Below are 27,509 nucleotides of genomic sequence, written 5' to 3'. Positions count from 1 at the left end.
TTGCTTAAGCCATGTCTTACCACGACTAGACTTTATTATTATTTATTTATTTATTTGACTTTGTCCACTGATTTTCTACAAACATCCTCGCCTTTTCTTTTAAATACAGAGCGTAATGCCCATCAGCTTGTTTTTATAGCTGCAGGTAACGGAGTAACAACAGTACACCCAAATCATTCAAACCCCCATTTGTTTTCAACAGAAAGTTAATGGCTGAATTTTTTACAGGCACGTCATATTGATAGTCTGAGTTTAGAAGCAATGGCATTTCAAAACTGGCTCTATGTTAAGATATCTATCTTTACATTTTTGTTAAAAACAGATTATCTTGTTTTATGCCTTCTCAGACAGGATGAAAGTATCGCCAAGGGGAAAAAAAACAGAGCCTCTCAAAAGAGAAATTAAAAAAATCAAGCGATCCTTTATTGAGGTTGAGATATATCTCAATTTAAAGGACACATTCACATGACCCAATCTAACAATGCAACACTACACACCATCTCTTTTCTCTGGGCTGAGATTAGACTTGTTAGCTGACTGTTACTATTAAATACCGGCTTGCCTGGGAAGAGTTTTTCAACTCTTTTAAAATGGGCCGTCATTAGAGTCTAACACTCCCCTGGGCACCACAAACTTTAAATAATTTGCGAATCAATTAACTGGCTACTCTCAACGCAACAGGGATTTCACACTCCAGGGTCATGGTGCATTATCAGTTGCGGACGATTCATGGCGTTTTGGGAGAAAAGTTCATGGTTGAAATCATTAATTCATTTTACCGGACTTTTAGTTATGCATTACTTTCCACAGCTGGGGTAGCAAGAAGATTAACGGCATGTTCTTTGGTCCCGTTTTCTGCCGTATATAGCCACTAGGTGAAACTCTGTCCTACAGAACAAGGAACATACCTTGAGAAGGAGGACAGCAGCCAAGTCCATATTAGGTTTTTATTCTTCTGAGAATGAAATAATGCCCATTCAACCTTCAAATAATAATAATAATGATAATAAACTATGAGGCAAGGTCCTGTTCATGTGATTAAATATGGACCATACTTAATCGCCAACTGTAAAAAGAGTGCAGACAACACCCCACCTAATCAAATTGCCAACATGCATATTTTAGTTAAAGAACTTCAAAATGAGGTCATTCATGCGTGATACAGAGAGTGAGCTATTAATTGAATGCAGTGTTTAGGAAGATGGATAAAGACCAGGTGGATTTTCCCCATTCTTGGCAGATAATGACATATGCAACAATTAGTTTTCTAAAATCTCACTGGGATCCTCTGATGTGATCGAGGCTGATGAAATTAAAATGTTTGTTAGGCTGTCTTTGTCAAGCGGTCTCTGTTTAGCAACATGTTGACCATAATCACTGCAAGGTCAGTGGACTGAAGAGGCCCGTTTGATAAATAATAGATGAGGAATAACCATTCAAAAGGTTATTCATTTTCATTTATGGTGAAGTGCTGTTTATTTAATTTCTGACAAACCGGCTCCCCTGCATCCTCCCCTCGAGTGGTGCCATCGATAGTGTGAGACCATGTGGCTGCTGCTTACTAGATAAATGGCATATACTGGCAGAGTGTATATAACCTATTCTGATGGTCTAACACATCCTGAGGTGTTTCCAAATAAGATTGCATGAGTGTAATTAAACTTGTTCTATAAGCATCTCAGACACAAACTAAATTACTTCCCGTCATGTTTTGATATTAATTAACCCACGAGGTCAAATGATTTCGGATTGTATAAAGACCCAACTTAATGTCTCAGAAAAGTCGGATGGCAATGTGTGCGGTATTTCCTCTCAAAACAAATACTGAAAGGTACTCGATATCATTACAGTCACTTCATAACCATTAACCCTTTTTTTTGTCTTAATTATTGTTCAGCTGGACCCAGCATATAGACATTATTCATATCATGTTTATTATTTGCATTATACACTTAAACAAAGAAAACGTTTGGCTGTTTTTCGCTGATTTGCTGTAAGCCATGCTAACTCTCTTAGGTTCCTATGGATCCTTTGAAGTGATATGTGATCTAAACAAAAACTGGCATATGCTCACTGTGGTACATCTACTGTATTTCGGCGGAGAACAGTTTTCATGCAGCCAGTGTCTGTATTCATCACAGCTCCATCAACAATGAGCAATGTCCTTTATTGATGTTTATGCAGTACTTTTAATAACTTTGTCTGATTAATTAGACGCTCTACACTCCACATGATTGACTGTACAACCGTTTCACGAGTTCAAGCCATTCAAAACAAGTTCAACCAAATGAACATGCGGCAGCGGAGATCGCTCGCTGGTAGACAGGTGCGCGCTAATCTGAGCAGAAAACAGCATGACGTGAAATGGCATGATTAAACAATGGTAAATGGCCATGAACTTTGAATTCAGAGACATTTCCCAGCTGTTATTGAGGAGCTTCTCAACCACATTAATATGACTTCTATGATATCGCCAACTGACATTTGGAAGAAAAGAATAATATTAACTAAGGTCCTCACCTTTATTTGCTTAATATCTAAGACACATTTTTATTAGAAAACCTGCGTGAGCAGCAGCTGTGCAAAGATTGTATAGAGATATTTTTACTGATGCAGAGAGGACTGTAGTATTCTCTTTTATGTTTTTTTAAAGCAAAATGTCACATATCATAGCCACTGTCTCTCTGTATTGTCTTTTTCCCCTTTAAATCAACAAATTTCACTATACAACCACAAAGCTTGCTGTGTGACCTGCTTTAAATGTAGGTCTGATACTACTTTGGTGTAAAATGAGGAATATGCGCTATTTTACAGGATTTGTATGCAATTGGCATAAGAGTCTTAATAATTATCCACTATTATTGAATCAGGCTGTTTTCTTAGAGATACTTAAACATGTTTGTTGTCGCATCAACTTTTCATAATGAGACCAAATAAAGTTTCCATTTATTCCAAACAATTTTTAGTAAAGTATTTTCTCTATGTAGGAAAATAGTATTCTTATTGTTTGGCTTTAAATAGCCATTAAGATACTTACAATAAATTAATACTAGGAAGCCTCATTTGACCTTATAAATTGCAACTCCCACACAAGAGAATGGATCATATCACACAAGTAGTGATAGAGCATGAAAAAATGAATCCTGAGTAACCACCACACACAATACTGAAGCAAAGCAAAATCCAAGATAAATAAGCTGGAGCACCTAATGTTTGAAAGGTCTGTCAGTAACTTTGTGCCTACATGTCTAATTGTGCATACATTGTGTGCCTAGCCAATTGTCCACCTCATTTGATGCAGGTGTTCAGTGTGGGTGAAAGACTGTAGGTGTGTATGAGGCATGTGGCACAACGGAAGAAGCTGAAGAGGAAAATTGATACTTACAAAAACTGAAAGACTCAATCCCCAGCTTCCAGCGATCACTGCTTGGTTGATTTTGAATTCATGTAAAAACCTGAAATGTAAGCGAAAAGAAGACAGAAAAGGGCTTTTTAATGTGTCCTTGTACACAACATCACATCATTGTCAATAGCTGCGGTATAAATATATCTCAAATTTGATTAGAATTCCACAAAAAAATCTAAATTTAAATGTTGGTGTCATGAGTTTAAACACCTTTAATATGATTACAAAAGCCAGTGGATTTGGATCGTGGTTAAAATCAACAATGGTTTTTGATAACTGCATTTACCTCCATCTGAACAAACAGAGACGAAACAAGAGAAAGAGAATTGGGGCCATAGTGACTGTTGGCTGAGGGTCAGACTCTCCACGGCTGAGCTACTGTAAGACAGCTTTGTTAGTGTCTGACCTCCGGTCCCCACAGCTGTCATCAATGGGAATCCGTCCTAGACAATGTTTAAAATCTACTTCTCTGCTACCTCATTAATCTGTCTTCCAGCCGACAGATTTCAGTAATAAACAGCTTTCATATAAAGTGGTTGTTTTATTTAATTTTGCTTTCTCTTTTCAAGCATTGCCTGCTAATGATTTATTTAGGGGCCATGCTCGGCTAGTTTCAGCATGTTTTGTCAAAGTGCTGCAACTTAAGAGCTTTGTTAGAGAATGCACAAATAAGTGGAAAACTCCAGTGTAGCATAAGCGCGTACGGTTTTAGGCATCATTTATGCCAAATGCCAACTTAAAAGCACTCACAGTTAAGAATTAATGACAACAGAGAGAAGACAATTCACTGTTCAGACCATCTAGCCGGAATACTGTAAGCTCATTCATGTTCATTTTCTCACATTGTCTTGCGTTTCACAATAAGCCAAGATCTCATTACCAACTGATTTATACAATTAGTCTGCCTCAACCCTGCCAATTAAACAAGGCCAAGGGTTTTTTAAGGTCACGGTTAACTGATCTGTCACTAATTTGCTCTACAGCACCTCAGTCTGCTATTGCTGGGGCCAATAAGCTACCATTAACAAGACCAGATAAATGTACCGACTGCCACTGCATTGTTGTCAGAGCACAGCACGGAGTCTGCTACGTGGGAGGTTGTAGGGCTACCAGAATAAGCCAGATAAAGGCAAGAGTTGCAGACGGGTCTGAATGTGGTAGCCTTGAGGCTGGAGGTGACAATGGGAGAGAGGGGACCCAGGTGACCCCTGCTGAATGGAAAGCTGTTACATGAATAGCACCTCTCAGTTTAAGTCTACTCCTGCCTCTCAAATGATGCTAAACACGCACTATGTCACTGCTCTGAACTATGCTCAAGCCGCAACCACCCACACCTGTATTCACATGCACACACACTCACACTCACTTACACATGATTAACTTATATTAGCTTTTTGGTCTACTCAGAAATCCCTGCCTGCTGGATAAACCACATATTATGTGGATGGTAATTCAATAAACCAGCTTTTGTCAAACAGACTGACTATGGGCTTAATTCCTGTTGTGCCAAAATAAATGAGAGCTCTAATAATTACAGAGAGTAGACATTAACAAAGCTTTGAATTCGTAATCGTTGACGTTAATTGAAAACAATGAGGTAAATAATAAATGGGGAAATGCATTTCTTATTCATTGGTTATTTAAGTTAATTATTTGTCTGAAGGAAAAAAACAAAAGAATTTATAATTGCAAATAATGAGCGAACCCAAATGATATTATAATGATGCGAATGTAGTAATCCCTGTGGTGTAATAAGAGTCAGTGTCAACTGGCCTATTGTAGCTGCGTGTAGCAGCTTTTTTCCTGCTGTGAATTCCTGCTACAGGCAGGAAACATAAAACGAGCACTCCCCATTCCTAATTAGAGGATCTGGGACTTATTAAACACAATTCCAGTCAACCTCAAATTCAAATTATTAGTTTCACCATATTTCTATATACAAATTGTCAACACACTTAATGCAGTGTATTTTCCATTCATTTTTTTTAGCTAGAGACAGAAACCGTGAGGAGAAGAGATGCCAAGTAACTTTGGCCCCAATAGGCCACAGCTGAACAGTCAGGCTGAGGCGCAAATGCTATTTATCTATTAAAATAATTTCATTACGCAGCAAATACTGGAGGTTTAGCTCTCAGATACAAAAATCTAAACAAACTGATGGAGCTGACATCAAAGGAGCAGGGACAGAGAGCTCACAGCCACCTGTGGCATTTCTGTCAAAGAGTGGCCTTTTCTCTAGCCTTGGTAGTCATACCGCACACGGACACACACAAACATACACACACACACACACACACACACACACACACACACACACACACGGACAAACAGCAGAAATGCATGATAATGTACACATGCACACACACCCAAGTTGCCACAAAAGCTTTCATATGCAGTGAAGCTGAAAATGTTTGCATCATGTCTAGTGCTGAAATATTTGTCAGGGAACACACACTCACACACATAAACACACCCATAGCCTTTCGGTTTCTTAACAAGGACACAAATTATTTGGCTTGAGCTTGGTGAAATGGAAGTGAAATAAAACAAGGGACAAAAACTGGATAAGTTGTCCCTGAGCCACACTGGTTTGAACATTCAAACTTTTTCCCGCATTTTGGTAGGCTATAGTTCAGACACACATATATAGGCAAATGTGTGGGCACCACACTAGGTTTAAATTCCACATTTACAATACAGTGGCTAAAATATAAGGTTAACATTTATACTTACACATCCCACAAAGAAACTGCTCTGCACTGTGTCTTTATATTACAACTCAAACATGCCTGCTGGAATTGCCATTTGAGCTGAAGCTTCTTGTACAGTATGCAGAGGAGAGCAGTTTTACTATCACAGCTCAGAAAGATTCACTTTCAAATCAAATTCCAGACATGTGTTCATGTACGGTGTGGGCTACGCTTAATTTAATTTTCCCTGACCATAAGAGAGTGTTGTGTCTTTCAACCATCATGTGACAGTGGCTCAGTATCAATAGACAACATCACCACAACTGTATACAGCACAGGGGAGACCAACCACGACACAGCTGTTCTGACCATATTCAGGTTTTATGTTTCATGTGCGTAAACTCTGTATTGCATTAAAACTACTGAATGTGGGACATGTTGGAATTGTGTATGTGAGCGTCTGCATGTTAATGTGCCTGCTGCCTACCTGTATCTAAATGTGCGTTTCACTTAGTGTAGTATTGTGTGGATATGCATGGCAAGCCAAAACTTGTACTTCAACTTGGAACTTTGGAATTCACCCTAGATCTACAACATGTTAAAAAATATATATATATATCCTCAATCCTTCATTCCAAATCCTCACTCTCTCCTGCGTCCAAACACGCTAAAGTAGGAATTCTGCCGAGTTAGTTATTTTGACAATAGAGGTAATCTATGCCATCAGCAGACTGCTCCCTACCTGGGTGCTGTGTGGTTATCTCTACAGAAGCAGCAGCCACATAGTCAGGCCAGGGGAGTTTGGGATGCAATGAGGTGGGGCTGTAACAGTGGTCCCAGAGGAAATAGGGAAATGGAAGGAAGAAGGGGAGGAAGGCTGGTGCGGGGGTGGAGGGTGAAGCGTGCAACATTCTGGCACAGAAATGTTTGACATAGTAATTGAACACGTGTGATTGTCTGTTAAATATCCAGTCCCATAAAGTCAATCCTCTCTGCAGTAGCATCATCTGTGAAATATGAAACGACAGCTTCCATGCAGGAGTAATCACCTAAGCTGGGAATGAGAATGCATTGGTGGTCAGGAAACGGCTAGTGTTCAGCCAGACTGTGGACACTGTGGCACTGATCATTTTAAGGAGGTAGCATTTGTGGCATCATTGTTATCATAAACGTATTCATGGTCCTACTGGTGAGATCTCAAAAGAATAAAGTCCACTCCAGTGCTGTGTTGTGTTGTTTGACGGACAAGCAGTATTTCCACAAGAGATCCACCATATCATTGAGTTATTTGGTGTAGGAAACAGGTCAATCACGTGCAAACAGCTGTTTCATGCTCCATCACACCATTAACTGTCACAGCCTTAGAAATCTCTCTTTTCTCCTCTTTTTATCTTTGCCCTCTGTCTCTCTCAAATGGCCTTTTTCTGTCTCTGGCTGATCCTGTCCTGACACTGAACTGCAGCAGAGTAGACACTCGCAAAACGTCTAGCACCAACGTGTCAGGAATGACTACCAGAGCAGGGAACATCAGTTACAATATCTGTGTTGAGAGTAAAACAGTGAGCGGTATTGTGGCAGAGCTGAAGTGCAATAGCGTCAAATCAAGCATAAAAAGAAATCTAGCCTTGAACAACGGCTATTCTACCCAGAACTTATTGCAAGCAATAGCCTGATACAGACACGGTGCTGTGGCTGAACAAGGCTTTCGCCTGCTGCTCGGCAAATGTATTAACATCATTTCCTCTGCGTCAAATAACAAGAATGAAAGTCTATCTGCTGAGCAACTGGGTTGAGGCAGGGTGAAGGGAGAGAAACGACCAGCAAATAGAATGTTTTCCTCTACGGTGGATGGCATTCAGTCCCCAGTGCTCCTAACAGGCGGGCGAGCAACCTATCAATTCTCTTTGATTCCCTTTCACATATTCTTCACTCCAAAGACTGTAAAGACAGAGAACACAGAATGGGATTGTCTTTTTGCGCACTGATGAGACCTCTTTTCTTAACCTCCAAGATGTACCCACACACATTTTCTTTCCCTTTTTTTTTTTTTTTTCCTTTCTCCGTTTCTTTGTGGGGTTTGTGTATTTGTGTATGTTGGGGGCAGGGGTATGAAAACAAGTCTCTCCCTCTCTCCCAGGTAATGTGTTTATTTTCCTGGACCCATCTTCTAGTTTACTGCGTGGTGGTGTTTCTCCCCTCTTATCGCCTAGCCCTCACGGGGCACTTTAGCCCCTCAAATCCTGTTCACCACATACTGGTTTTAGAATCTGTGAAATGAGTGCTAGAGAAGCGTGGCCACAATGTCTGCCTGTGTTGCTACTGGACTCAAATGGGCTTGGTGCTTTTTTGTCCAGGGAGATGCATAAATGGAAGTTTTTAACACCTCAAAAGGAGGCTGGGCCTTTGTGGAGCCACACTAGAGAAGCCTGCCAGTCTCCCGAGGAGGCAGACACACTGAGTGCTGTAGGACAAAGAGCTAGAGGAGCAGAATCAGCAGGGGCATCACTCTGCTTTGGGCACCAGGCAGACACAGACATACACCCACATATACTGTATAACTGCACTTACATACAGAGCGCACATATAAACTCATGCACTCACACACAAATGTTACAAAAGGTTCAAATGGCATGTTCCAACTATCTCAAATATGTGTTAACACAATATTAAATATTAAACGGAAATATATTGTAGCATTTGTTAATCAACCAACAAACTCTTATATGTTTTACCCATCTCAAACACCTGAATTGCAAGCTCGTTACATGTAGAAAATCAGCCTGCAGCAGTAACCAAAGGATAAGGCATAATTCATCTAAATGTAAACAATGTATTACCACCAGTTAAAATACATACAGTAGCTAACTGTAAATAGATTTGTGTGTGATTGTACAAACACGCTCAATAAAAATGACAAATACAGCCAGCACAATAAACACCGCCATTTCCTACTCATTGATTTCAGCTCCACTGTTTGAAAATAATTTCCTCATTTCCATCCCAATTTTCCTTATTGAAATTCTTTTTTTTATTCCCGAGTACAGCTGGCATTTACAATCAGTCTTTATGCTGTTTAGATGTCTACAATAAGCATTTAGATGCAAATATCTCTGCCTTGTACAAAGGAGTTGCAACTTCTGTCAGAAGCAACATAATCAACCTGCAATTGTCTCCTGGCTCCAAGTGGTTTCCAGTGACAAGGCCTAAGCCGTAAGCATCTGTATTCAAATGATTCCCTATTTCAGGCACGGTTTAGTGTGGATATTTTCCAACAGTACTGCACTGAAAATCAATCACATGGTGAATTAAACCAGAAAGGAAACAACTGATCCATAAATGATCAGGTTACAACAAGGCATTGGTGTCCGCAAATTATTCAGTGTTTTCCTAGTTGGAGGAGAAGCAGGGACGCACTGTTTGATAGTGGCCTTTTTCCACCCATGACTTGTATTACTGTAGCCCATTTTTCAAATTGCAGGCTTAAGTTGACGAATATGTTTTTTAGCTGCGAGCTCAGCACAATGCAGATAAGACAACTTGACGTTAGAGGACATGTGCAAAACCTTTGTAGCATGTAATAGAGTAAAGACAGTCTAAAATGGACCGCAGTGTTCTGAGAAAAGGAAGGACTTGAACATTCATATTCAGTGTTGTAAAATGCCTCTGTATCTTCCATTCATACAACCCAGCACTGTACTTTACAGTATAACAGAATTTCACTGAATGTTTCTCTACTTCCTGCTGAAAACTGATGTCTAAAAAGTGATCCACTCTTTAGCCTTTCCTCCTCTGGTGGACTACTAAACCAAATGAATGACAGAAATCCTGATTAAGATTTAAGGGTCATATAAATTAAAGCCTGTAGTGTAGTGTTTGTGGCCATAGAGTAAATCTGATACTGATGGGGGCATATGCTTTGCTTTGGCTCCAATGGCCCCTGTACGGCCATTTTAACAATTAACATTATAACCTCTGTTTTTTCTCTTTATTTACAGTTGCAGAGGTCATTTGTCTTTTTTTGAAACCCACAATTAATAGCAGCGTTTGCAAATGCAAATGAGTCCATTTAGGGGGAGGGAAAATGATCAGTTTGAGAATATTTCTGCCTTCTTAATCTTCTTAAGAGGGAAATGATTTAAAAGGAGGACACAAATCTCCTGTGACATGGCAGGAACTGTAGGGCACTTTCCTCTCCCTCTCCCTCTCTCTCTCCCCCCCCCCCCATTCTCCCTTTCTCATCTCACTCATGTCTCCCTCCTTCCCCTCATCCCCATTTCTCTCTAGTCCTAATTTACCTCTCCCCCTTGTTGGTCTGTAGGGGTGGAAGGGCCAAGAGTAAGGGACAAGGAGCGGAGAGCAGAGGCTCTACTTGGCTTGTCCCCCCACAGGAAACAAATGTAGTGTTTGAGCCACTGATCACTAGTATAATTGAGTTTAACACTCCTTTTCAGAATTAAAAAAGAGCCTTTGAAATGAAAGGTCAAATTACCTCTACAGTCAGGCAATAAATAAGTCAAACAAGGTAAGAGGTTCCTGCCAGCATATGTTAGTGGCAAATTCAATTAGCGGAAAAACAGGAGGCTCTTCCATTCCATACCACACTGAACAAAAGCAATGTTGGAGTCCCAACTGTACAGCAAAGGAATAAAAATATATCAATCATCACTTAATCAATCTCATCATTTGAAGTCACGTTTAACACTAATAGTAATAATGTATGAACACCCTGTAATTTAAGAAATCCAGCCATAATATTATAATATAACCGAGATATCCACAGCAGGTTTGCAAATATTCAAATTGAATCAGGGACAAACTTGAGTCATAACATAACATTCTTGGCTATTAGTCTGCACACTTCTTAATGCATTATTTTTCCCCGTGATGTAGGGTTTCCTATAGGTCCATTGTCCATTGATGTGCATGAAGTGAGTCTGCAGTCTGGACTGGAGGCACAGAAGGTGGCCGAGCAATGCACAGAACAAGGGAAAGAGAGAGAGAGAGAGAGAGACACAACACTGCTCTACACCCAACTAGTTACAATGTGGCCTTTGTGACATAATGCACTCTGCACAGCAGATTGTGGAAAATCATCCAAAATTTACTGGTTCACATATCCAGCAATAACAACTGACATCACAACCTGTACCATATATCCCATGTTTCTGGGCACATTTTACATTTAGTGGAGAATGAGGGGGGTAAGAAAAACATCGTCAAGCAGTTATTATACTCCCATCATGTCCTGGGAGCCCATTACAGCATGGCACAAGCAACGGTAAAACTGAGAAACTCGGCGGGCTGAGGCTACAGGCAGAGGGCTGGGGAGCACTTAGACCCACAGTGCAAACCTATTGCACGCTGTTAACTGCTGGAGAAAGATGTAGTTCAAACAAACACTTTGCACCTACAGATTATGTGTATTTAAATTCTGGTAGTCATTAAGGTTTAGTTTTTCCCTTTAAGTGTTTAGTTGGCTTCTGTGTGCTACCATTAACATTAGGCCGAGCACCTTCAGGTGTCTTTTTAGATCTTCTTAAAAAAGAATGAGCATAAAAAAAACAGGAGGAAGAGGCTCTTCAGTGTGGTTGTCCAGACAATAGTAACATGAGACTGGTGTTAACTGTGCTGAAAGCACAACAGGTGGGTCACATGACAGATCACTATGTGTTTGCCTAACTTGCCTAACACATGCTTCTCATTATTCAACAAGAAAAACTGACACTGCTCCAAGCAAAAGAGAGAAAGCCCGCCATGGCCACTACTGCTCACCGCAAACTAGTTTTCAAGTATATCTTACATTACATATGAGTATACATTTTGAAGCTCAGTATGCTTTGAACATTCCATTGGGACAAAATGAAAATGTAAATAGATTAAATTGCGCGTCCAAACTTGCAATAAGTGCTGCAAGGTAAGTATGATCTGTGTAATAAAAGAAAAACACTTTTCAGGATTTCAATTGAATGAGCCAAGCAGACTTTTAAATAAAACTAGCAGGCTGGTTCCCACAACCTTTAGAAATGTGAGTTAAAATGTATACTGAATAAAACATATAAATAAATGTGCTGAAATATGTGACTTCCATCCAGCTAAAAAAAAAAAAAATCCACAGCTGTACCTTTTCAGTTTTTAAATGGTAAAAATAATATTTTTAAAGAACAGCCATGGACAGAGTGTGTGCATGTGCGCATGTGTGGGTCAGTACGTGTGCGTTCATGTATGTGTCCATATATCCATGTGTGTGCATGCATGCTCTCCAAAACAGCCCCCTAAACGTGGTTTTGGGCAGACTGTGGCCTAACAGTAAAATGTTGAAATTGGAAAAAATATTACCCTTCTTTCTCTTGAATAGCTGAGAGATAAGCACCCTTTAGCAATGAAGCCAGTGAAGTTTAAGCTTATTATGAATACCTCTCAGAGCGCAGAGGCATGTACTGTAGAAATCAAAGGGAGTAATAGGCAGGTAAGCCTGTGTCATTTTAAGGAGGAAGTCAGTTGTGAAATTGTAAAATCGCAAGGCCCTGCTGACAATCTCCTGCCCTCAGAACACTCCCATAAATGATTTCTAATGGCAGTGGCTATCACATATCTGCAAAAGTCAGAAGTTTGTGAGGCGAAAAGAAAGAAAGTCCAATGCTAATCTCTCCATTGATGGAGACTAGTAATAATAAGACCATTTATCTCTTTGATTAAACAGCACATACTCTGAAGTTCACAAGAATGTGTGATTCTTTGCAAGTACCCTAAGCTTCCTGAAGTAGAGCTGGCTTTGCAGAACATTCCTCATGGTTTCATGTTCAATTGGCTGTGAAGGTCCACAGCATAACTCTTACATGCCGAACCGAAACCATAAAAAACAAGCAACAATTGAGGTCGTCTTCTTTTTAAAAACAATTTTTTTTATTGATGTTTATAGTACAAGCAGCTCATCAAATGTTAGAATTCCTACATGAAGCAAGTCATTTACTCACAAAAAACATCAGATGGAGGGTTATTGTAGCAAATTTGTATGTGCATTTTCTGCCTAATAGTTTACATTGTAAAATTCCTCTGTTGTAGATCCGCTGTAAAGATGATGTCAACAAAGCTGCTCCGAACCAGCCCGAACGCTGCTCCATATTCCACACACACAAACACAAAACGCACACGGGCTAATACATACTTTGCTTTTTCTCCTTTGAATATTCATCCATGTTTCCACATCATCTGCAGGTCTCCTAATCACAGTCACTTCCCCTTTAATCACAGGGCTCTAATTAGGTCCTAATAAACCATTTTGCCATCCTCTTGGAGCGCCTCTGTGTCACTCACACATCAAACCAAGGAATACTATATTAAGGGGCTGTCAACCTCAAAGGAAAGCTCCTCCAGCAGCAGTGATACAGATACTGCAGGCACACCCTCTTACACTAATTGAAATTATCGAAAGCTCCGCTTACATGTGACACTTGGCCATGTCTGAAACCATGGCCTGAAGTACAGCAGTCAAAAGCACAACGGTTGTGCCAACACTGAGGCTCTATTGGGTTCTCTGATGTCTGGTAATTGTTTAAACCTGAGTGGATATGGCACAGGGCCTCATGCTGTCTGTTCTGCCAAGAGAGGAAAAAAATGTTCTTGCTAGCACTTTTCTCCTCTGTTTCTTCTATTCTAATTCAGTCCAACATGGGCTTCAAGGAAAGCCTCAATGATTCCATGTTCATCTTGGAGAACCAGTGTTGGGGATGATGATCACTGACCACAAGTTGATAATGATGACTGTTTAATTAGAAGCCTTTCTTTGGCCTGGCCATAACCCAAACTCCTCCACCCTGCAGATGTTAACCAATAAATTTAGCTTCGCTGAGGATGAGGAGGAACATTGTACCTCCCCAGTTCGCCCTCAACCCCACCCCTAACCAAGGATGTAAAGCCTCTCTCCTCGCTAACACAAAAAACGCAATTATAGTCGTGCTGCATGTGCCTATGTGCAAGCAGGCATCTTACTGTGATTGTAAAGCCAGTGTCTTCTATCGTCTACGTTTATATGCATCTTATTTGCATTTGCTAATATGTTTTCCAGGAAATGTGTGGCTGCCAGATTCCATTTTTCATTCATTCATTAGTTTCATTTAGTCTTTTTTGGGAAATTACAGTTTTTATCAACATAACAAAACCCCTACATTGAACATTGGTGCAACTTGTTTACAGTTAGCGTTTTTCCATTCGTTTTTGCTACAGTATCTTCTCCTTGCAACTAATACATGATTATGTTTTTATGGTAATATTTAGGCAACTCAAAAGCACATGGTTAGTGTTAGGGAAACACTGTGGTCATGGTAAGCACATTATGGTTATGGTTGGGAAGCTAAAGCACTTTGTTAAGGTTGGCAGAAACATCATAAGCATGCTAAATATTAAAAAAGTCAACTGTGCTGGGACGTAAACCCCAGTCTCCAGCGTAGAAGCCATGCGCTACCCTGAACTCCTCCCTATGACTTTACACTGCGGTATAAGAAAGTAACTCAGCGAGCACGCTTTGACAGTGAACGTAAATCGCTAGTGCAAATTAGTTGCGTATGAACGCAATACGTAGGGAGGAGTGCCATTTGTGTATATTTATATGCAGTCTGCAGGGTCATTAATTGTGGTCATATAACATTTCAGCAAAAGCAAAAAGATCCATCTTTTTCAAAATGTGAACATTTTCTGCTCTTAATACTTGTTTCCAAATGTCATTCCACTCTCCTCAGCAAAATCTTTGTAGATTTTACAGACCGTCCTGTCTAGTGGAAAAACTAGAGAGTATTTAGACAGGACAACCCCTCCCATCTTCCTCTGGTCCCCCTCAATCTAGTCCTCACCCACCTCCTGTCAATCATCCTCCCTCGGACAAGCCCCCTCCCAGAGGTTCATACACCCGCACTGCCTGGCAGAAACAACACTGTGTGTGTGTGTGTGTGTGTGTGCGTATTGTATGTGGGCGGGTGGCGTGTGCCAGAGTGGCTATCCCTTCAGATTGTCAAAGAGGCTCATGGGAAATTTACTGCATGGGCCAAACCACAGGCTTTCCTCTATCATTTCAGCAGATTTCTCTTTTTTAGTGCCATTCAAGAAAGTGATTATCACAGACGGTACTTTCTTTGGCTGTATTCTTTAAGCCCTGAGTCGGGCTTTCTGGGCTTTCCTCACTATAGCTGCACTTTGCTTATAAATGTGCAGCTGAGCCAATCAGGGGTTTCTTAAGTGCCATTTTAGACTGAACAAAATGTTTCCACTGCCGTCAACAGTTGTTTCTAATGCATGTATGTTAATTCATGTGCCCTCAAAGAAGGAGCAGATGACTGTTAATTAAAATTTGGTTGAAGTTCAGATTTTCCAACATAGTGTCTTTGTTCTGAATATGGTTATATTGTGGTACAGTGTAGGCAGAATGATGGATAATGTTGCTCCAGCACTCCATGTACCAGCACTGGTGAAAGTGGGAAATTGTGCCATTTGGAAACAAATGAAAAGGCTAAAGTCAGCCGATGCTTTGATGCTACTACTACACAGATTCCCGCAAAATAAGTACAATAAGTATTCTCGACCACCTTAAAAAATACAAGATTTCCCCCATGAAATATTCACTATGTGCAGGCCAGGAGAAAAATCAATTTCGTAGACTAAAGGGGGTGAGTTTGATCTACTTACATGTCATCAGAGGGGTGTGAGGCAACATCAACACTAACATCATTATTTGTGCAGAGTCTTTAGTCTCAGAAAGTCTCAGAAAATCTTCTCTTAGCCCATCTTTTCACCAACAGGGTCTAAACACCCCTCCTCCCCATTTTACTTTACTCAGAGAGAGAGAGAGAGAGAGAGAGAGAGAGAGAGAGAATAACAAAGACACTGGCAGAGACGAAAGAGAAAGCTTGTGGTCGGGTCTGGTGAAGCCATTTTCTTATAATGCACAGTAAGGGCAAAGCGTTGTAACACATCCAAGTCAGTGTAAAAAGAAATTATTCAGAGAGGAAACAAAAGACCTGGGCAAGAAGAGATGCTATGGTTAACTTCATCAAAACTTTAGCCACAAGACCCTTTCCATCTATTCCCCCACCCTCCCTCTTTGTCACTTTGATTTATTTTTGGCATCGTACGTTAGCATTTTCCAAAGGAAAAACTGTTGGGAATCTGATTTCTGGCCCAATACGTCCGTTCTTTTCCATAACTTCCTCGCCTGTTTTAGATGTCACAGTAGCTGCTCTATGATGCAAGTGGTTGATCAGTATTTGTTTCCATCCGAGAGGGCTGACCCACACTATCTGGAGAGCTTGAAATTCAGTGGCAGCAAAGTCGCAGTAGGTTTTCGTTTTGAGGGCCTGTCTTCAAAATTGAAATGAAATCAACAAGTCAAAGCTTAGTTCACATTTAAAATTGTACGGTGTAAACGTGCAAGATATGATGCCTGAGGTAGTTTTTGTATTTATATAATTACATGGTAATGTTCTTCCTGATCACGTTTTATTAGTGTACTTACACTCATACTTGTCAATCAAACTGGAGAACCAGCCTTCTACATCATGGATGGATGTGCCGCGTTAAAGTAAAACTGCTCATCATGGGCAGGTCACTTCACTACAACTCAGGGTAACATGTATCACATATATCTGAGGAGTGCACGCACAAGTACACACTGTGCACACACTGTGCACACAGAAATTAAGTTGCCAGTCTGATCCGAAAACAATCGTGAGCCAGCAAAACGGCTCCCAGCATCCTAAAGGCTGAACCGCAGAGGAAAGAGGCCAGGTTGGCTGGCTTAGTCACAACTATGGAGCATATTTTACATCTCATGTCAGATCAAGCTGGCAGATACCAAGCCGGCTGTCAACCTCCACCAACTGGATAATGTCAGTCGTTCAGCTTTTACAGACAGTGGAGACCTGTGTAACTTGGATATAAAGCTAACTGCTGCCGTCTAAGGCTATGGAGTGCATAAACTTTGCAAAATCGGATCAATTACGTTTTCAGTCACAACCTTGTAACCAATGCTCAGTCCTAAATGTTGACATAATTAATGAGTGATGTTTTTCTGCAATAGGATTATTCATAAAAAACGGAGAAATTCAAATACAGTATGTGCTCCATGCCATAATTGTGCCGTTTCTATCTTATCACAAAGAGCGAGACGTCTTTCACGTTAGTTGACATGAAAACTCAGTGTTCTTTCCCATGTTGGCTCAAGTGATATTTTCATAGAGTCCTTTAACGCCTCCTCCTAGGCAATGGCTCGCCCATGGGAAGACCTGATCCAAGCACAATGGGGGGGATCACAAGGAAAAGGCTTGTTGTGACGCTCTTGTGTGTGAGCAGCGCAAAAGCCCACATTACACTAATCTCTTTTCCCTTGTTCACTCACAAGACACAATCTTAGGTCTTCAGAGCCTCTGCAATTCTAGTAGGACAGAAATCACTCGGGGCAAAAGATCACAGCTTCCTCTTCTCCCTTTTTTTTTTTTTTTTTTTTTATATAATCCAAGCATTCTGCAGCAAGGTCACTCATAGATATTTTCCCATGTATGAAAAGAGGATAGACTGATTTCTGTGGTTTAAATTAAAGGCTAGTGTGACTGCAGCCTGTGAAAGCTGTTACTAAGTCAAAGTGAGGAAAAAAAAAAAAAATTAATGTACGACTCTCAAACTGTAGCTAACAAAATGGTTGCCACAAAAAAAAAATGGAATTGGATTCAGCAACCAAATGTCTGCAAAGGGAACATGGACCGACATGAGTGTTTGTTTAAAATTCAGTTTCAACCACCTGCACTCTTTTCACACAACCTGACAGTTTTCGGCCTTGGCCCATATGCTGTGTGTGTGTGCGTCTGTGTGTTTGTGTGTGTGTGTGTGTGTGCGTGTGCGTGTGTGTATTAGAGCATGTATGTGTGAGAGAGCACGTGTGTATGTGTACTCAAGCCAGTGTGAGGGAGAGAGAAAATGTGTGTGTGTGTGTGTGTGTACATATGCAGGGACTCCAAAATCCACCACATTTTAATTACTGCCCGGCTGCACTGTGTGCCTCTTTGATATGGAAATAAAGGCAACCATCTTCACACAGCCACTGTACAAATCTTCATCTGATTCATAAAAAACAATGAACTCGACTAATTCCTCCACCTGATTACAGTCCCAGACCTGTGTCAGAAATACGCGGCCACCAAGGCCCCTCCAATTAATTCTACATATTAATGTGTGATTTAAAAAAAAAAAAATCAACAGAGGCTACTTACCATAGCTTAGACTGTTGCATTTTGAAGTCAAAGTTAATTATGCACAACTATGCTATGGACTAAAAGAAAATGTCCAATTATTTTGAGAAAAACATTTTGGTGGAAGAGTGAATGATACAGATCAAAATGGGCCACTTAGGTTACTTGTGCAATTATGCAGTTGCTGTGAAGATACACATTTTTAGATTTTTTTTCATCTGTAATCCTTTAATGTCAGCAATGCTGTTCACTTACAGCAGCCAGAGGGACACAGAGATCTAAAATTGCAAAAAAAAAAAAATGCCCCTGGCCTTGTCAGTGTTCAATAAGTGTTGGCGCACATAGGTGCTATTTGTATCAAATTAAAAAATAACATGTACTCAAGTTTAATCTTTGACATTAAAGCAACTTGTGTTCAAAGAAAAACATGATCTTACGAAAAACACTCTCAATAAGATTGTGGCAAATTTACAGCCAAATACTGGATGGCATTCAAAATGCAAGAGAGGAAAAAAAAGTTGATTATTTTAGATGGTGTATTACATTGGTGTGTTACACGGTCTCTCATTAACCTCACTTCCTCGCAGCTTTTTATTTTTTAAAAAAAAGGTGACTTCGTTGCAGTGATGCCCCACTGTCTGCTCCTGATGACTCAGTTGGCCACTGATTTTTTTTTTTGTTCAACAGTTCTCCTCCACCAGAAGTGACAATGATGCAGAAAAGCCACTATTTCCTCCTGTGCGAGCACAGATTCACTCCATCCAAACACATCTGCGCCATTCTTGCTTTCTTTAAGCGATAAACCACGCAGTCGTCAAAAACCTGCTCTACCCAACCGAACACTGTGGCGTGTGGAGGAGGGCGATTTCTCCGTCTCTGGGTGCATCCATTCATTATACATAACGCTGTGCGATGAAGAATCACATTGTCCCATGACAGAAAATGAAGCATCATGACAGAAGTGACATGTTTCTAACTTGTCGGAAACTTCTTGTTGACGGGGATGAATTACAAAAAAGAAATGCTATGGCATATTCCCATCAGTTTTGATCATTGTTGAAATATTCTACAGCAAATTAGATAACACTTAGATAGACAGATGTCACAACATCTGCTGCCCCCCCTCCCTCCTCCACCTTTACCAGGCCTGCTGTTGTTTACCTCCTCTCATCTTGTTTATCATCAGGTCTCAGCCGCTGCTTCCATTACCACAAAGACAGGGAGACTAGTACCTGTGCACCCCTCGCCTCCCCCCCGACCCCCACCCTTCTATAGCTACGCTCTCCCTGCCCGCATCCCAGCGGCGTCCTGTCACTTGGAACCAAATAGCTGTCTTTCTGCAAAACACAGTATATATGGAAAGATAATGCAATGTGTAAGGTCTCAGTTATGCGCCTTAAATGAAATTTGGTCGGGAGAGACAGAGCCGCTTTTCGGATTTTGACGTTTCAAATCAAAATCAACAGTAGTGTTTACCAGTGTAAAGAGTGAAGACGTTCTCTGTGAAATATCTGAGAGAGAGAAAGTATCACTCATGCATACACTCATGCCAAGGCGTACAGGGACACACACACACACACACACACACACACACACACACACACACACACACTAATAAAACAATTATAGTTTTATTTGAATTTAAAATATCAAGGTCCAGATAGACTGATGCAGCCTCTTCAGGAATAATCTACATACAGTATTACACATATTTTTAATATTATTTGTAACACTGACTGCCAATAACAACACATCACTGTTATTTATAACCCCACTGCAGAATTCTGTCAATGTATGACTGTTTTTTTTTCCCCTTCTCTAACTGTGAAATCAGCTATCTTGAGTTAGCAGAAGAGCAAGGCCATAAAATGGAACCAACACAAACCAGCACTTTCATTTTGCATTAGTGTGAAAGAAAGAGAATAGACAATATTTGATTTTTAAGCAGTCAAATGAAGTCTGCACTTCACAGTGACTAATGTAGATCTACGAGCTCCGCGCTGATGACAGTTGTGATAAAAGTCTCAGTAAACAACGTCAGCCTTAACTTGAAATTATCAGATTCACCTTCTGTGTTAGTATTTGTACTCATATGCAAGGTGAGAATTAGAAATAATATTCAAGCAATATCACATATCTTTCTCAATCCCTTCCCCATTCACTCTTTCCAAACCACCCCCCTCCCTCCCTCCCTCATCCTCCCTTTCCCTCCCTCCTTCTCTCATGCCTTTTCTTTGATCCCACTAATTGCTGGCACAAGAGCTTAGTTTAAACAAATTCTACCTTTGGATGATGAGGACAGTTAAAAGTAGGGCTACAAGTAAATTTAGTTTGTGGCACTCAGTCTAAACAGATTTTAAGAGATAATTCACAACATTTCTCCCACAGTCAATAAAACAAATAATAACAAGGGCTCTAATAGCAATGTATAATGATGAAGACAAAAAAATAACTCTCAGCAGCAAAGTTGCTCTTGCAACACTGGAGACATTGGACTTGGACAGAGTGCAGGATATGTTTAGACAAGCCAGGCGGCTTCTGCCTTCATCCAGAAATGAAAGTCCTAAAATCTCTGAACTTACTGACACATCAGCGTCATGGAGTCTATATCTTATGCTGAGTCCAGGTGGGAAATGCTGCCTTTCTCAGTCTTGCAGAAAATAAAATAAAATTAAAAACTTAGATATTTTTGAGCCACCCACAGATTAGTCATTGAAAATAGAGAAAATGCCCGAGGCAAGTCAGTATGGAATGTGATAAATATGATATTATTGTTCTGCAGTATCACCTACCAACAAATTGCCAGTCTTAAGTTTTTAAATCATGTTAAAAGCAGCTACAGTTATAAAAGCACGTCTATACCGGGCAATAATGAGAAACCAGCAGAATTATTTGAAGGGATCACAAAAATTACAGGTAGTGACACTTGAGATTTCTCCAATTATTAAAATGCACATCAACTTGTATGTAGCAACGGCAGACAAAAGTGTACAAAAGGAAGGAAAGGACGGTGATTAATTAAGATGCCGGTAAGTCTTCTGCGTAAAGATTAGTGTGAGATGTTACTTAGAGCCAAATGCGGCTCTGTGGCATCAAAGGGCTGCAACGCCGCTTTTCACTCTTTCCCCTCTCGCTCTTTTTGTGAGCGCCACGCTGAGCTGCACAAGCCGTCAGAGACAAACTCTTATAGAGACAGAGCCGAGTGTCCCTGTATAGCAATCAGGACAATGTGCTGAATGGGCAGTCTAATTATAAATGTGCCATTTAGACTCGCATTTGGTCTCCAGAACCGCCTTACCTTATGAGGAAACCTGCGTCCACAGCCACACTCAGAGCAACTGTCCAACACAAAATACCACAAGGATAAAAAAAACTTTACTCCGACACCTTTAAAACAGCAGATCAGCCTCTCCTTTTCACCCAATTATGTGTGAATGTCTGAGGACTTTTAAGGAGATAATTACGTTTCCTTAAGGAGCCACAGGTGTGTTATTTGTATGGTCACAAAACTCCACGTGCTGGGTGCGTAATAATTAGGAGAAAGACACAACTGTTACAATTGGATTTTAAGAAAGTGTCCAGCTTTTGTCATCAGTGATTGTCTTCTTATAAAAATCTCATCACACGTCCCGCAGCCGTCTGGGAGGGCAGTTTTTTTTGTGTGCACAGGGACCGTGTCTAATTTTGGAAAACATCTTAAAATGAGGGGCCACGTCCGCGCTGCCAATATTATCCTCAATCAGTGTGATATTTCACTGGATCTTCCATCTATGACAAACCCGGAAAATTATTTATTAAGTGTTTACAACATAAATATTACCAGAATGGACAGTGGATCAAAGTTTTTAAAGTGATTTCCAAACACTCCAAAAAAAAAAGAGAGATTTTATTCTCTAAAAATATCTAAACAACAATTCCTCTATTGGAAGTCCAGGTGATTAATTTGCTGAATTGTCTTGCAGCTACAACCGGATAAATGCAAGAAAACAATTCGTCTTCATTAAGCACATTTGCACTTTGCACAAGAGAACCTCTGTCTGTTCAGTCCGGGTGCGCCGAGCTTCTGAGGCTTCGGCTTAAATGGAAAACTGTCTGTTCAAGTACATCTTCTCTAAATGGACAAGCCGTGTGATTGTTGAATTTAATTTATGGCTTATGCATTCTTTAGAGGTCGATTCCCCTGACCTCTCGAGAAAGTTAAGGAAGAGCAAATTCCCAGGCTTGCACGGCGGCCAGAAAAATGAAGGTTTCAGACTTTTTTTTTTTTTTTTTTTTTTTTGGTGGGGAAAAAATAAATCAGGCAAAAATCTACGGGTGTGAGGCAGCTTTGGGGGCAAAGAGCTGTGGAATGTATAAAGGTATAATGAGACATGAGCGAAAGCTTCAAATAAACTTGTCCACCACACATGCAGAGAGAGGAAACCTACCGGGGCGCACGTCATTGTCAATGAATAGTACCGCTTTGTGGACAGAAGTGAAACTGCCACCAGCACAAGAAAGTTACGGGACATGTAAACACAAACCCTAAAGCGCTGTCAACCTTTACACATTTAACAACTGACTAAGAATCACCGCTAATTCATGGTGTTTGATGAAAATGTTATCGGTGACAGCGGTCCGGGTTGGTCCTAACGCAGCAGTTTACTGTGCAGCCTGTGCTCCGCTCGCACGGCTTCACGCTGCTGAAATAAACAAAAGAGGGGAAAAAAAGATGATTTCAAACCTTGAAACGATGGCTCGGCTCGCTTCGGAGTTTACTTCTCGTGAACTTTGGCGTTGAATTTAGCGCGGATTTGCCGATTCTTGAGGTTGAACCTCAAGCGCCTCCGAGTCAGCACCGCGCCACTCTCGCCTCGCGTATATTCCGCTTGTTTTGGTGGAAGCGACGCGTCGGATAATGGCAATAATCAAAGTTTGACACTCGTTCTCTTCCCGCCTCAAAACGTGCGAACCCGTGTAAAAGCTGAACCCGTAAATAACTTTCCAAAGATTGTTTGTCCGCAAAAAAAAATACGCGCAATGTGCCGCAACATTTCACTGAGTGAGAGCGCGTTCGACTTCTGGGGAATCAGCAATAAAACACAAGGTGAAAATATCAGGAGAAGACAGAGAACAGAAAAAGTAGAGCAAAAAGTGTTGTTTACCTTGATGATCTCAGCCGTGGGTAAGATATTTGTGCGTCCTTTTCCGTGCGTAAAGACTGCTAGACTACGCTACACTTTGTAGAAAATGATCACTGAGCTATCTGTTGAGCGAAAACTTAAGTCTGCGCACACGGGGCCATACGAGGGGATCCCGCACACTCTTTGTGAAGTTCAGCTGTCCAAAACTACAAGTACCTTTTGTTGTTCGCCTATCTGTTCTTTATCTCCTTCTCTCTCTCTCTCTCTCTCTCTCTCTCTCTCTCTCTCTCTCCCTCTCGCACACACACTCAGACAAGAGAAGACGATGGGTAGAGCTGCTGTCAATCTTGGCAATCAATGCGCGCAGCCATGTCGCAAGTATTCAAAGCATTTCCCGTCGTGCAACATCAGAAAGTGAGTGGCCAGGGCATTGATCTGAGGAAGGCAAAGAGGCAGGACTCCCCCCTCCTCCTCCCAGACAAGAGATGCGAGAGAGAGAGAGAGAGAGAGAGAGAGAGCGAGAGAGAGAGACAGACAGACAGAGAGAGAGAGAGAGAGAGAGAGAGAGAGAGAGAGAGAGATTTGTGGTGAAATAAAAGTGGAGAAAGGGAGGATGCTTGTAACTGCCCGCAGTTTAGTCAGTTTAATAAGCTTATTTAAATGAACATCACTTACAAGCTGCAAAGTTGGGGATTTTTTTAACCCCCCTCGAAAGATGTTACACTTTTCCTTTTAGTGACATTTTTTTTTTTTTACATTTAATTTGCCAGGGCATAAATAACGCACTGACCTCTGTAACTTCAATGAAAGTGTTTGGAAATAACTGATTCTTCAGAGTAAAATAGGTGCAGCTGATATGAGATCGCGAGCAGGTGAGAGAGACCCTGTAAGAGGCTCAGGAGTTCAGGGACTAGTTTAGACTTGTGCGCCACAACAGCATTTATTTGCATAAATTAAATCAGCGCCTAAAATATTGCCCACGTAACCTTGGTCTTTCTTATGACTGTTATAAAATTGTCACATAAGTGACGAGACGTGTTGATTTACACACTCTCCGGAGGTCTTCACCTTCTCTTCAGATATTTGCAAATTCCATGGACTGGAAGTCACATTACGCACATCACCTCTTCTAGATTTTAAAACACTTATTTTGACACATTATCCTATAAAAAAAAAAAAAAAGAAAGAAAGAAAGTCCGTCCAACTCATACATTCATCTCATCCTGCAGAACGCTTAACATGTATTTCAACGCCGTCGATTTATTATTAGATCATTTTCACCTTCAAAGAATATTTAGAAAATAAAAGACTCGTCCCCACGACTTGATCGACTCTGAGACGCGACTGAATTTAAGAGACCGACTTTAGAGATAAAAAATGATTACTGTGCAGTTGTTTTAAAATGTCTAAATGTTATCTAGGCAACAGCACGAGAGAAAACGTTATTTTTCCAGCACCACATTTAACTTTGAGCATTCACAGCCTGATGCATTTTATTTTGTTAGTTTTTCTATAAAATTCTATAAACGGGCGTAACGCAGAAAATACGATTAAAATAACCAACATGTTTCAACAGCACGTTCCTGATATTCTCCTAGACAGATGACAATTATTGAATTAAACCATGTGTTTTAAAACAGATCCGGGATCAGCTAGAAATTAAAGCAAAGGTCCAGCGCCTGACCCAGGCAGCCCACAGGTTGAGATTTTTTTTTTTTTTTTTTTTGTACAATGGGTCCCTTATCTGCATTGAATGAGCATATGTTTTAAATTATCAGCTGAGCTTCGGAGGAGGCCCACAGATGTCAAACACGTAAAATAAATTACAATAGGAGCGTCGACAAAATCAGACAGGAGATAGTCAAGTGAGAGAGACAACTGACGGGAAAAGTTGTGCTCTATAAATCAGCTGCAGCCTTTTGTGACAAGCACAGAGAGGACATGGTGCACATTACAGCACCCATCAGCTGTGACTCCCCCGGTATTAAGTGTCATAACAGCGGACTATCGTGTGTTCACATAATAGAAAATAGGAAAGTTACTTACAAAGAGAGGAGACAGCAGGAGGAAATTCTGATTGTTAACTGCAGTCACATAGAGCTAAAAGAGGGAGGAGAAGCAGAGAGAGAGAGAGAGAGAGGGAGGGAGAGAGAGAGATTTGGCTACACAACTCATCCACAACATGGCATCAGCTCAGACTGCTGTGCGCCTCACTGTCCCTCTCTTTTTTGTTCAACGCTGAGCAAAACGCACCACACAGTCCAGGAGCATCACAATGTTGAGCCGCAGCCGCCCTGCTGCGCGCTCCTCAGTCATTCTCCTGTCTGGTGGTCTAAGTTTTAAGTGTCCCCCCCCCATGTGAGCGCACATTTCCCTGCTGAAATCAGCTTGAAGGAGGGAAGAAAAACAAACAAATAATAAGGAAAGACAGACTTACCTTTCCGAAAGAAAACTTTTTCTGTACTTTTGCGGACACTTTGAACTTGAGCGCCTCCTGAGATTCAACAACGTGAAACTGAAGGAATCTACAGCCTGACACCTATTCTACCAACAGGAAACTCACACTCAGTGGGGAGGGGGGGAGAAAAAAAAAACCCTCAGTGTGGTGAAATTATAGATAATCCTGCAACAATCTCACAGTGTGTTCTTAGGATCCACGCATGATGATTCCTGTGTGGCATCTGCTCTGTGTGTAGTCTCCTCAGCAGCGGACTGACTAACCGGGACTCAGACGTGTGTTTCGCGTGTCTCATACGCCACCTTTTGGACGCTGCGTGAAACGCCCACAGCTGCCATCCACCCCACAGATGACTGTGACAAGGACAGAACCAGAGGATTTGCACCACAATCTTTCTGCTTCTTTCAAAGTCAAATTTAAACTGTTTTTAAATTATGTTAAAATCAGTCAAGAGGACCCTGAAACGGGCTGATTGGAGAGATTACTTAGCAGTAAAATAATTTCCTTCAAACACGTGGCCTTGCTGCTTTTGGTCTGCATTTTTGCTGCTTTTCAAAAGACAATCTTAACTGCATCAGAGGAGGAGTGTGGGGGCGGGGGGGAGTGATGCAAAAGGACAGGACTCACTGTATTTGCTTAATGTGGTGTTTATCATTATTATTAATCTGTGCAGTAGACTGATGAATTCTTACGGGTGCAGCTGAGCAGGTGCCAGCGGGCGCCAGATAGTTCTCAAAACACAAATGTAGGCTACTATTTAGAGGTGACTGTAATGGCTTCCTCTTTATAGCTCAGATGGCAGTGCGTGATGCCTGCACGAAGAGCAAAAGACAGTCCAACTTGTTGGGGGGTAAGGCAGACACATTTGCATACCCTGTGAGTCTTTGATGCATCTTGAAATTCAAGTCTAGCCCATTAATATTTGAAAAGGAGAGTGCATGAAAATCAACATTTTTGTTACATTAAATTAACATGTGTTCTTCTCCTGTTCTGCATGGTTAATTAGAGAACACCATTCAGTCAGTGAGTAAGGATGGCTGGGTGGGGGATGAGAGAGATGGGTGGTGGTGGTGGGGTGGGGGGGGGGCTTTGATTACATTGCAACCAGAGCAGGTTTCAAAGGTGTGCAGCTGATTCATGGTTAGAAATGCAGTGGTTTGTATTCCAAATGAGGATTCACAATTATTTGTGTTATAAAAGAACAAGATTATAGAAGTTGTGCTTTAAACCTTTGAGCATTACATTAAACCAGTTAAGGCTGCCATGTGTCGCGACATGCAGTGACCCCTATAACAGTAACCCCCCCCCCCCATATAGCATCTATAAACACCATAATAACACTTGATATATATATATATATGCAAATATTTCGGGTACACACCACAACAGCCTGTGATGCAGTTGTAAGCAGCTATAGCAGCATTTTTCAAGTGTTCACTGATTAACAACAACATCTCCAGTTATGAAGCGGTCATAACTGATGTATAAATATGTAATATATGTTTGATAACACAATAAAAATAATAATTTATTCACAGTTGTAAACCTGCTATATATGTGAACACACAGGTTATAAATGCTTTATTACCTGTTGCAAGCCAG

The 27,509-nt window shown here is 40.8% G+C and overlaps 1 protein-coding gene across 1 annotated transcript in view; it reads right to left on the bottom strand.

The window, feature by feature from the left end:
- Nucleotides 1–23,509, bottom strand: part of sox6 (SRY-box transcription factor 6) — a 134,752-nt gene extending 111,243 nt beyond the window's left edge. The window contains exons 1-2 of the mRNA XM_070830491.1: nucleotides 23,471–23,509; nucleotides 3,386–3,455 (exon numbers count right to left, since the gene is read on the bottom strand). The gene's annotated coding sequence lies outside the window, so the exon portion shown is untranslated. The remainder of the gene's footprint in view (nucleotides 1–3,385; nucleotides 3,456–23,470) is intronic.
- Nucleotides 23,510–27,509: the final 4,000 nt, after the last annotated feature.

Source organism: Pempheris klunzingeri, chromosome 1 (genome assembly GCF_042242105.1).
Source record: "Pempheris klunzingeri isolate RE-2024b chromosome 1, fPemKlu1.hap1, whole genome shotgun sequence".
Classification (NCBI taxonomy): domain Eukaryota; kingdom Metazoa; phylum Chordata; class Actinopteri; order Acropomatiformes; family Pempheridae; genus Pempheris; species Pempheris klunzingeri.
The sequence above is the reverse complement of the archived record's forward strand: the minus strand, read 5'-3'. Positions and strand labels throughout refer to the sequence as shown.